Genomic DNA, 11,519 nt, shown 5'->3' with positions numbered 1-11,519 from the left:
ATAAAATTCTGTTCTTTTTAACTTTGTATTCATCAATGAATCCTGAAAAAAAGTATCACAAAAACATTAAGCAGCACAACTGTTTCCAACATTGATAATAAATCAGCATATTAGAATGATTTCTGAAGGATCATGTGACACTGAAGACTGGAGTAATGATTATGAGAATTCAGCTTTGATCACAGAAATAAATTATATATAATAATTGTTTTCTGTATTTTTCTGCATAATTATCAAAAATGTTAAAATAATAAAGTCCTTTCACATAACCATTTCGCGTGTTGTTGTCAGCCTACACTTCACATAATAGGCCTGTAGGTGGCGCTGGGGCTTCATTTAACCAACTATGATAGTTTTCAAATGGTAAACGGTGTATCAATTTAACTTACATAGGCTAAATGCAAGTGACTTGAATACTACTTACGATTAAAGCGACTTTTGGCGCTGGTTTTGTGCAGTGCTTTGTAGTCAATTAACATCCATTGTTAACACGATGGAGATTCAGATCGCTTCGTAAATGTAAATTCTTCTGTAATTTTCTTCTGAATGACTGGAAAATTGCCGCTCCACTTCATTGTCCAATGAAATTTAAACTTGTTGTGCCAGATGACAATTGGTCGGTCTATTATATAATAACAAACAGGCATCAATGAATTATGTAATATTTTAAAATATGTAATATGTGGATTAACACACTACCTTTGATTATTGAAAAAAAGTTTTTAAAAAATGGGTTGGTTTATTTTTTCCTGCCGTCGAGCCATAGGTACTCTCTGAAAGAGGCTTATTTGGCTCGAGAGCATCAGTTCCCGAGCAGACTGTGGGATACCTACGTTTACACTAGTGCATTTTCTTTTTAAAATGCGTAACTTTTGCTACGGTTACGTTTCTCGTCCACACACACTACTCCGGAGGTTTAGACCTTCGAAAACGGAGACTGACGCCGCCTTTCCACTGCAAACGACAAACGACAGCCGTCGGACCGGAAGTCATTCATTTCCTATGGAGAGACGTACGGGAGCTGCGGGGAGTTCCGATCATATGCGTATGCGGAAATTTCGGATCCGATTTGAGCTTCGGATGCGTTGAAATATCTGAACTTCTGCGGCTAGACCGTATGCGACCGGTCGACCGGATGTGATGTATTCTAATCAAAACTATGAGCGCGAAGCTTGAATTACCAATATTTTAATACTTTAATGTAAACGCTATTCCTGCAAAATGACGGTTATTAATAATTATGGCTGAAAAAAATATTTGTATCATATTAAATCAATATTTATATTGATTAGCTCTATAAAATCGACTGTTTTTTATATATAAGATGTATTGAGGGTCATTTGTTTTGTGTGGATATATTCATGCATGCATTACATTCATTAAAATCATTAATTTGACCATTGTGAATAGCCGAGGGTAACGGTTGCATCACGACCAATTTCAAAGTTCCGTGCGACTGACACCAGGGGGCGAAATGCGACAATCGAATGCGAATGTCGTGCGCAGTGGAAAGGCGGCTTCACACTGGCAGTTGAAATCAGCTCCGATACGGCTACGAAACGACCGGAAGTCATTCATTTCCTATGGAGATTCGCAGACCGCATGCGAATGGGTGCGAACCGGGTCCGAACGAGTGCGGTGCGAAAAAAATCGTGTCCGTTGGTCATCCGGATGCGTTCAAAAAATTGAACTCTTGCGAAAGGCTACGGACGGTTCCTATCCGACAATTCCAGCGGAAGTTAGCGTTGCTATGGTACCGATAAACAAACCTGAATTCTCAACTTTTAATAAAATAAATAATGATTTTCTAACGATAAGTTGTCATGTAATTTTTTTATTTTCATGATTTTCTAACGTTATTAGGGCAGTTAATACAATTAAAAGCCCTATATACCACTATATCACATTTAGCCGACCTGACATGTCAACGTCCTGGGGAACTTTCCTCCACGCAGCAGCCTTCCGATTAATGTCTCTATAACCCTCATCAGAGAGATCATACAGAATTGTACATTCTGACACTGACAAAATCAACCGTTAATCTCTCCGCCATTTTTGTTCTACTCGCTTCCGAAGCTTTTCAACGGTGTAGTACGACGTCCGCTGGGGGCGTATTGCGTATTACGGAGCTGATTTCAACTGCCAGTGTGAAGGCGGCGTGACCCCTTCAGTCGAGTCCGAAGCAAGACACGCAGGTGACGCAACCCATAGCAACGAGTCATGGCAACGGCACCTCAGACAGACACGTAAAAATAAACGTTAATTTAGGCTACTTTAGTTTTGTACACATTGTCATGTTAATTATAATCATATGTATTTCGTACTCAACTTTTTATTTTTTACACTGTTCATTTAAAATATATTTTGTTTTTCTGATCTTAAACGCAAGCTGTGTTGTAAATAGTTGTAAAACCGTTGTATAGAACAATTTATTGTGTTTCATTTACAAATTTTAACTTGTATAACAAAATTGTTATTTCTCAACCATTCTCTCAAGAAGAGAAAACAGTCTGTCCATTCTCTCCCTGCGCTCCTGTGATCTCCTCTCCTCTGTCTCTCTCTGAAACTTCATGTCCTCCCTGATTAGCTCGATCAGCTCATGCTCTCGGTCTCTTTTCCTCTTGGCTGGTGTTGGAGCTGGCTCTGGTTCTGGCTCTGGCTCCTCCTCATGTTGGTCATCCATTACTGAACTTGGCCCTGGTGTGTCCTCAGGGACAGAGGTAATGAAGACAGGGGGGTTGTTGGGAAGCCTCTGTCCCAGCACCTCATCCATGAGGACAAACCACGGCCACGTTTCAGCAGTGGGTTTCCCACTCACTCCCTCAACTGTCCCAGGACACTTGCAATCCTAAGGTAGAGCAAATAAACCACACCTGTTAACAACAACAGCACAACACATTTCAGCAAAGATGTGTCTATTAATTTGCATACTTTGTATTTTCTTTTTAAGTTCTCCCATTTCTTTTTGGCCTGAAAGGAAGTGATCTTCCCCAGCAGGCCCATTTTCTCCAGTATTGTCCTAAAATAAGAGAAAAAGGAAACACTTGTGAAAAATATTAAGACAGGGGTGTAATCTTAAACAGATGAAAATATAACAGCAGGACATGCATACAAAATACTCCAGAAATCATATTTCTGGATCCTCAAGTTTGGTTAAAACATTTGTAGACATGTATTGCATGACAGCACTACAAAAAAACAAAGTGAAAGACTATTGCCTTATCTACTGGTTGTCTTATTGTTGTGAGCTTTGAATAGGGTGAGGGCTTGTTGTTATAATACACACGAGAACCTAGTGGAAACAGGCCTTACCTCCAAGCCACGCTGGCTGAGTTTTTGGCCCCGGTAAATAAATAATCATTTTCGGCCCTCATTTTAATAAATTGAGCTGTCTGCTCCTTGCTCCCTAAAACAAAATGAAATGTTAGAACAAGTTTAGCCTCAGACCACCTAACAAATGAAGTCGCGCAGTGGTAACATTTTTCATTTAAGTTCACGTTTTTAAGAAAGAAAGACCACTGGCTTTTAACACTTGTTTCACTAGCTATTTGAGTTAATTAAAACACAATACTTACATTTATAAGTGTATTCTTCGGCCGCCAGAGAACTATCACCCGCCATTTGCTTTGAAAAAAATCCTGTCATTACCGGCGCAATGAATCCTATAATAATGAATTCTATCCTTTACGACCCGGGGAAAGAAGGACGCATTTGTAGGCCGCATTTGAAGGTGCCATCGAATTGGGACAGCCTTTATTGTGCTGGTGTGACGCAATCAGCCTTCAAATGCAGCCTTACAGGGATGCGGCCTTCGAACTGGGATACAGATAAGGACGCATTTATAGGTCGCATTCGAAAGAGCCTTCAAATTGAGACAGCCTTCATCGCACCGCAGTGATGCAATCGGCCTTCGAATGCAGCCTCTGAATTGGGACACAGCTAATGCATCCTTCAAAAGCTGAACGAAGGACGTGAAATGAAAGCTGCTTTCCCAAGAATCCTTCAAATTGAGATGGCCTTTGGTGGCGCCTGATGATGTTGCAGGAGAGATATGCAGCTTTACAAGGACACAGCCTCCCATTTGAGTGTTTGATTAGTGTTGGAGCGAAACTCTGGAGGAAAGTGAACCTTGAGGGCCAGAGTTGAGAAACTCTGTCCAACAACATTCTGTTAAAGAAGTGGTTCCCCAAACTGGTGGATGAATTTCTCCTGCTCAAAGGGACTGGAACAATTTAAGAAATGGTCCCCCATTGGGACACTACCACATTGTTGCCTCATGTTTTTTTAATGAAATGCTACAGCAATTTGCTTAGAAAGTGAATTGTAGGTTGAACACGAACACTGAAATATTAAAAGTCAGAAAAAGATTAAAAAGTGTGATGAACACTATTTCATTCATATAGGGGCAAACTAAACTATTCTGGCAGTAGGAGTGAGCGGGGAGTTCTTACAGTCAAAAACCATTAGACCATAATGACATGAGTGTAACTGAGAGCTTGTTGCATAGATAATGGAGATTCAGACTTCAAAGTTCTTGATTCTGCTTTGCATTACAGCTATTACAATATCTGTGTATTTGTGAAGGCGGACACTGCATCCACATGTAAAACCATGCATGTTTTTTTATTAGCAGGGTGAAGGAAAGTTTGTATGTTAGTTTCTAAACATATCTAAATGGGGTAGATTGGTTGTGTCTGACTTTCACAGGGATGTAATTGAATTTTGGGCACAATTTAAAGCACGTCACACTGGCTATGTTTACATACACAACTTTTGTTTCAATCGGACTGAAATCATTGTGACTGATGAATCTGAATGTAATGTTTACATGAACGCTAAAACAAGTGATCGGGTTGATCATGTGCGCGTTTATGTCACACAAGCTGCAAATCTGAATATATTTCTTGACGTGCACACTGCACAAATATAGAGTTTCCCCGCTGTTTGCACATAATAACCACTCTCCTACATTGGTTCTTTATTTGTTTTAAACAGCAGACTTAAAGGGCATATTGCAGGTTAGAGCCCCCAGTGAGCAAATGTATAAAAAAATTATGTAGAAACTAGATTTTCTTTAAATATATACTTATAAATACGCTATTAATGCTTCTGGAGTCATTTTTGTGAGAAATTTTACTTCTGCATCCGATCAGTGACTGCGGCAAATTTAACCAATAGGAAAATGATGGATCGCAATGACGAACGCTGAGGAAATTGTAAATGTTTACTCGTAGGACGGACCACAGCCACACAATTATGAGCCTGCTATGCAGCCAAGAGAGCAGGGACAGGTCAGGATTAGACCAAACAACGGTCCGAGGAGACAAATTGAGTTGTGGTGTGAGGAGAACCAGTGGAGAACAGGGCAGGTGTCTTGGTGAGAGACCAGCGTTAGTTTATAGATACACGTTAGCTGACGATGTCACACTATGCTCAGATCACAATATTGTACAGATTATTATCATGTATCAGGCAATAGCGAAGCTAGTATTGGTCATCTAGGAGTATTGCTACTTACCAATAACAGAAACTAATAAGCTTTGTATGTCACACTCGTTTATATCCATCCACACTAACGTTAACGTATATAGCGGTTTCTCATCAATGTAAGAGAGGGAGAGTTTAACACTATTCCACTAGTTATTCCACTGGACATGGACTCTCTTGTTTCTTTTCCCAAATTTTGGGAAAAATGCAATCTCAAAATTCTGGCCAGTTGATAATACCTAGAATATCAAAATTGACCGCTGGCGGTAGATCCTTTGCCTATTTAGCACCTAAACTTTGGAAAAATACACATAACACATTATCAACTTCTATAATTTAAATCATGTAAAATGTTAGACTGCATAAATTAGGTCAGCCGGAACCAGGAACACTTCCCATAACCCCTGATAAGAAGAATGGCTAATATTAGTCCCTCTGTTTATCCCGAGGTTTACCGTAGCCTTCTGGATCCAAGCCGTATCCAGATCTGATGAAGGACCTGCGCCTGGACACGACAACAACGCAGTCCTGAAGTGTCAACTAGACTCTCCACTGTGAAGGCCTCCTTCCCTTCACCTCTGTACAGATAAAGCGTTGTCAAAATTATTCCAGTTTGCATGATCCCGCGGAAACGACAAAAAAATCTGTATTATGCATGCCAGACAAGTAACTTGGTGATGTCAATTTGTAAAGAAAGACCACGCACCTGCGCACATATATATTCAAACGCGCATATCTATAGACTAAACACGTAATATGCATCTGCAAACCGTCACCATTTCACAGATTCACGTTTTGAAGTTTACACGGAGATGATAACGTTTTTCAAAAAAAAAATTTTAAACTTGCACCTTCGAACCTATTTCAAAGTTTGCATTCACGGCCAGAATGTTTTAAGAGTTTTCTGTTTTCAGTTAAAATAGTGTCGTGTAAGCGGCCCCTAAGTTACTAAGTAACTTTTTTACCTTAACTGAACAGCTTCGGAGTCATTGGGCTGGTTATATTACTTATTTCGGGTTGAATGGTGGTCGTTTCGCACCCCCCTGGTGCCCGTGAGCGGAAAATCCGCACTTGCAACTTTGAGCTGGCGGGCCGCCGGCCGCTGCGTCAGGAAGTCTCGCGTGATATCAGGTCTCGCGATGTAAACACTTGCTTTACGGCCAAAAGAAATCTGCTAAAATGCTGTCATTATTGCGCTCCCTCACGCTGTCCGAACCCGAATGAAGAAGACGTTTTAAAGAATGTCCCATCTGCTTTGATGTCGTTGATCTATAGCCTCTGGTGTCTGAGAATCGCCAACGAGTTTTTACGACAGTGTTGTCAAATATATATTCCGAAGCTGTGGGGGAGCTCTAGAGAGAAACCTGCGAGCAAAAAGCGAGAATACAGCGAAGAAATCCCGAAACTACCGAGCCCTGCTTTAATAACAAATGATTTTTGCAACGGAAGTGAATCAATCAAAAACTTCAATAACTTTATTCAAGAGCTGCTGGAAAACAGTCAAGGAAACTGTCACTTTTTCTACTAAATTTGTGCCTTTATGTCTGGTAAAACATTTTAAATCATAAATTAACTTTTCATATGGTATTTTCATACAAGGTTCTATATTAATTTTGAAAATAAAATAAAATAAAAAATAAAACTGCAATATGTCCTTTAATATTTATCCATTTCTGGTCATAATTTGAAGACAATGAGCATATGAACCGCTGTGCCGTGCTGCTCATATTTATCACGCGGTAAAAATGCTCCTCCCCGCGCCCAAAACCAGTCGTCTGTGGATGAGAATCTGAAACAAGGACTGGTGGGACTGGTTGTCCTGCTCCACTTCACAGACACTGAGGAGTGAAAGGAGAAGTTTAGAATGACGGGACACTTATTCATATGACACTTTATTCAACAAGAAGAACAGCTCGTTCAGTGCGTCATACATCATTACGCTATTTCAGTGTCATTGCACACGCGCAGTCCTTTCAGTTTCGGTTTTCAATCCGATCAAGTGTTTGCATGTCCTCTCGATCAGATCAGAAAAGAAATAAACCAGCCCTTTCAATCCGATCGAGCCCTGATGTTTGCTTTGCTCACTGTGACATCAGCTTGTGGCAGCATTTTTTTCTGTGTTTCATTAAAGTACTTGATGCAGTGAAACTCCTCGTACATAAAGGGCAGCGGTACGGCTTCTCTCCAGTATGCAGTCTCTCGTGTCTTTTATAAGTACTCGAATGAGTGAAACGCCTTCCGCAATGAGAACACGTGTAAGGTTTCTCTCCAGTGTGGGTTCTTTGGTGCTCTTTCAAGAAAGTGATTGTGGAAAACACATTTCCACACTCAGAGCACACATGAGCTTTCACACCAGTATGCATTTTCTCATGCTTTTTCAAATACTCAATCATTGGAAAAGTTTTCCCACAGAAAGAACACGGGTGAGACTTCTCATCTGCATGAATTTTCAAGTGTCTTTTGAGCTGTAATGCTGAAAGAAATGTTTTCCCACACTGATCGCAGTCAAACGGCCGTTCTTCTGAATGAGAGTGCTGATGAATCCTGAGATATTCTGCTTTGGTGAAACTCTTCCCACAATGAAGACAGATGAAGGGCTTCTCTCCTGAATGAATTCGCAGGTGATTGTTAAGGACGCCTTTACGCATGAAACTCTTTCCACACTGAGGGCATGTGAATAACCGCTCGCCAGTGTGACTTCTTATGTGATCCTTAAGGGTTTTTTTATGTGAAAAACTCTTTCCACACTGTAGGCAACTGAAAGGCCTCTCACCGGAGTGGACTATCAAGTGGGTTTTAAGCTGCCCTTTCTGTGTGAAGCTCCTTCCACACTGATGACACATGTAAGGCTTCTCTCCAGTGTGAATCCGTACGTGATTCTTAAGCTGTCCTTTCTGTGTGAAGCTCCGTCCACACTGATGACATGTGAAAGGCTTCTCTCCGGTGTGAATTCGCATGTGTCACTTAAGGTTTGTTTTTTGTTTGAAACTCTTTCCACAGTGATGGCACGTGAAAGGCCTGACTCCAATGTGAATTCTCGTGTGATCCTTCTGCTCTGCTTTCTGAGGGCAGATGAAAGAATCGTTGGCTACGGTTTCGTCAAGTTTTTTTTGTTCCTGATATTGATGCATCTCCTCCACTTCAGTCAGTTCTTCACTTTCTTCTTTCACTTTCTTCAGATCTGAAGTTAAATTATATAAGATCGTTAATTTTTTTTTAATATAAAATCAAAGAAACCATAAAAGGTGAAACAGAAATAAAAGTCCCATGCAAAAAAATGAATTAAGTGCCGATACACAATGCAATGTGAACGATAATTTTTGTAATTTTTTTTTTTAAGTTATGATTAACTTGATGGTCAAAAGTTAGGAAACATTACTATTTTTAATGTTTTTGAAAGAAGTCTCTTATGCTCATCAAGCCTGCGTTTATTTGATCAAAAATACAGAAAAAAAAACCCCAGTAATATTGTGAAATATTATTACAATTTAAAATAAAGGTTTTCTATTTTAATATACTTTAAAATATAATTTATTCCTGTGATCAAAGCTGAATTTTCAGCATCATTACTCCAGTCTTCAGTGTCACATCCCAGCAATTGCGGACGTCAGTGAACGTTACAAAGCGGACCAAATGCGGACCTAAGGGGACGTTTGAAAAGTCCGGGGGACGTCCCTTGTTAGCTGGGATGATCCTTCAGAAATCAATATGATGTATTATCAATGTGGGAAACAGTGGTTCTGCTTAATTTTTTTTATTTTTTTATAACCTGTGATACTTTTTCAGGATTCTTTGATTAATAAAAAAGTTATAATCATTCAAATATGATTATATGATGCTCAGTTATAATGAATGTTGAAACAGTTGTGCTGCTTTATATATATATATATATTGGAACTTGTGATACTTTTTTCAGGATTCACTGATGAATAAAAAGTTAAAAAGAACAGCATTTATTTAAAATAAAATAAAAATAAAATAAATTACTTACCCCAAACTTTTGAATGGTAGTGTATATTGTGCCAAAAGGTCTTTCATCTTTTCTTTTTTTAAAGAAATTAATACTTTAATTCAGCAAGGATGTGTTAAATTAATGAAAAGTGATAGTATATATTTATATTGTGAGAAAATATTTCTATTTTGAATAAATGCTGTTCTCTTTTACTTTTTATTCATCAATGAATCCTGAAAACAGTATCACAGGTTCCCCCCCCCCCCAAAAAAAATAAATAGTAAATGTAAAAAATATAAACATTAAAAATAGTAACGTTTCCTAGCTTTTGACCGGTACTGTATGCACATTACAAGCTGGCATCTGTTTTAGCATCTAAAACTATGACAACAATCTCAAAAACATTTTTCCCTAAAAGACTGTATGCATTAACAGTAATATAAATCAAATCAAGATTACTTACATTTTGACATGCCTAGTTTATTTGATAAAAATGTTTGTTGTAAAGAGGGGGTTAAACTGATGTAGAATAAATGTTAATGCAAAAATAATCATATATACAAAGAATGCATGTCTGGAACAGGGAAAAGGTGTGAATGCTTGCCAAATATTTTATGCAAACAACTCGCTAACATTGTTGCCAGATTGTCAGGTTCCTGCCCAATTGTATAATAAGGAAAGCATCACAGAAAATGTATGTGTACTGTAGTGTACAACTTATTGTTTCAGTTTAAATCATGGCCGGGTATGTAAGACCTGTCAATCAATTTGCAGTCTTTGATGCTGGCGAGACGTGATGACTCTTGAGTGACGGGGTTTCAGAACAATGAACCAACCAGATTTTGAACTTGTAGCTGTATATTCAAGTGATACGATTTCCATTCAGTTATAATGGGCACTTTTTGCAGTTAAATTGGCATATTCTGACATAATATAAGCCAATCTGTATTGACATTGAAAATGATGCATGTGTTTTGCATCTGTTGATTCATTGTAGTTTTAAAAGTTTCAACCTGGCCATATTTGCTAATTTTCTTTAAGGTATTTGCCCTGTTTTGATCTGTTTTCCTGGGAAATTGATTTATTTTGTCATTATTTTGTTTTACGGAGATAAGAATGGTTCTTATCAGCCTTGATTGACATGGAAATATAATCTTTTATTTTGGCAGTTAATGTTTTGGCCAGTTTGTCTTGGAGTGGGCGGGTTATGGTGAGATTTGGCTCGACCCAATCTGGCAACATATCAAAGCTCTGGCTGCATGTGGTTTATTATGATTTGGCAGTGAAGTATTGCTATTGCTCCAGCATGCACTGCTAACACATGCATTTTAAAGTGTTTTGTTTTCCCTTGACAGAGCCTGTACAGTGTTCAGGTAAATGTAGTATTAATAGTTTCATTTAACTAACTCTAACTTATTTTGGAAATGATTACTCACTACAGACGCTGTATAGACAAACGCTACTACAACAAATTTCACTGAATATTTACAAGCATTACCTATAATCTTGCTTTCTTCCTCGCCGTCCATAGTTGTTATAGTTAGTGTTATTGAATGACAAAACGACAAAAGACGTGTTTACGTGACTGGCGGGGAGGATGAGCGCCATATAGTCCCGTATCCCCGATATAACTGTTGTTTTCTCTGTGTGTGTGTGTGTGTGTGTGTGTGTGTGAGCGAACTAGTGTAAGTGGCTCTTCTTCTAGTATTTTCTGTCAGATTGAACGCCATACAGTGCTTTACCGCCATCTACAGATTTTATCGTCTCAAAAACCCTGCTCAAATTTTGTCAGGTTTCATCTTATCAAACCTCGGCACGCTGAGCTGAGGACATCTGCTGGTTAAAGTCGTGTAACAGCAAAAAAAAAGGTTCAATGATTCAAGGCAGAATTAATTCCTCATACGATTGAAACAAAACTATATTATATTTATTTCAATTATAGATATAAAGTAATTTTATTTACAAGTGTCATGTTTGTAATTTTTAATCGTCTATTTAAGATCAAGCCATTCAAACATGTGTTGTACTTAATTGTAGGTGTTGAGTTCTGTTTTAATTTGAATCTTAAACAAATCTAAAT

At 38.6% G+C, this 11,519-nt stretch overlaps 1 pseudogene across 1 annotated transcript; it reads right to left on the bottom strand.

Annotated features, from left to right (window-relative positions):
• Positions 1–6,960: 6,960 nt before the first annotated feature.
• On the bottom strand, positions 6,961–11,105 carry LOC309500671 (annotated as a pseudogene). Its single transcript, XR_014211797.1, has 2 exons — positions 10,938–11,105; positions 6,961–8,668 (listed from the first exon to the last, which is right to left on the bottom strand). The product of XR_014211797.1 is annotated as an uncharacterized misc_RNA (transcript).
• Positions 11,106–11,519: the final 414 nt, after the last annotated feature.

The sequence above is a fragment of the Leuciscus leuciscus genome, assembly GCF_965113295.1.
Source record: "Leuciscus leuciscus genome assembly, chromosome: 6".
In the NCBI taxonomy this organism is placed as follows: Eukaryota; Metazoa; Chordata; class Actinopteri; order Cypriniformes; family Leuciscidae; genus Leuciscus; species Leuciscus leuciscus.
This window is presented reverse-complemented; position numbering and strand designations above follow the sequence as displayed.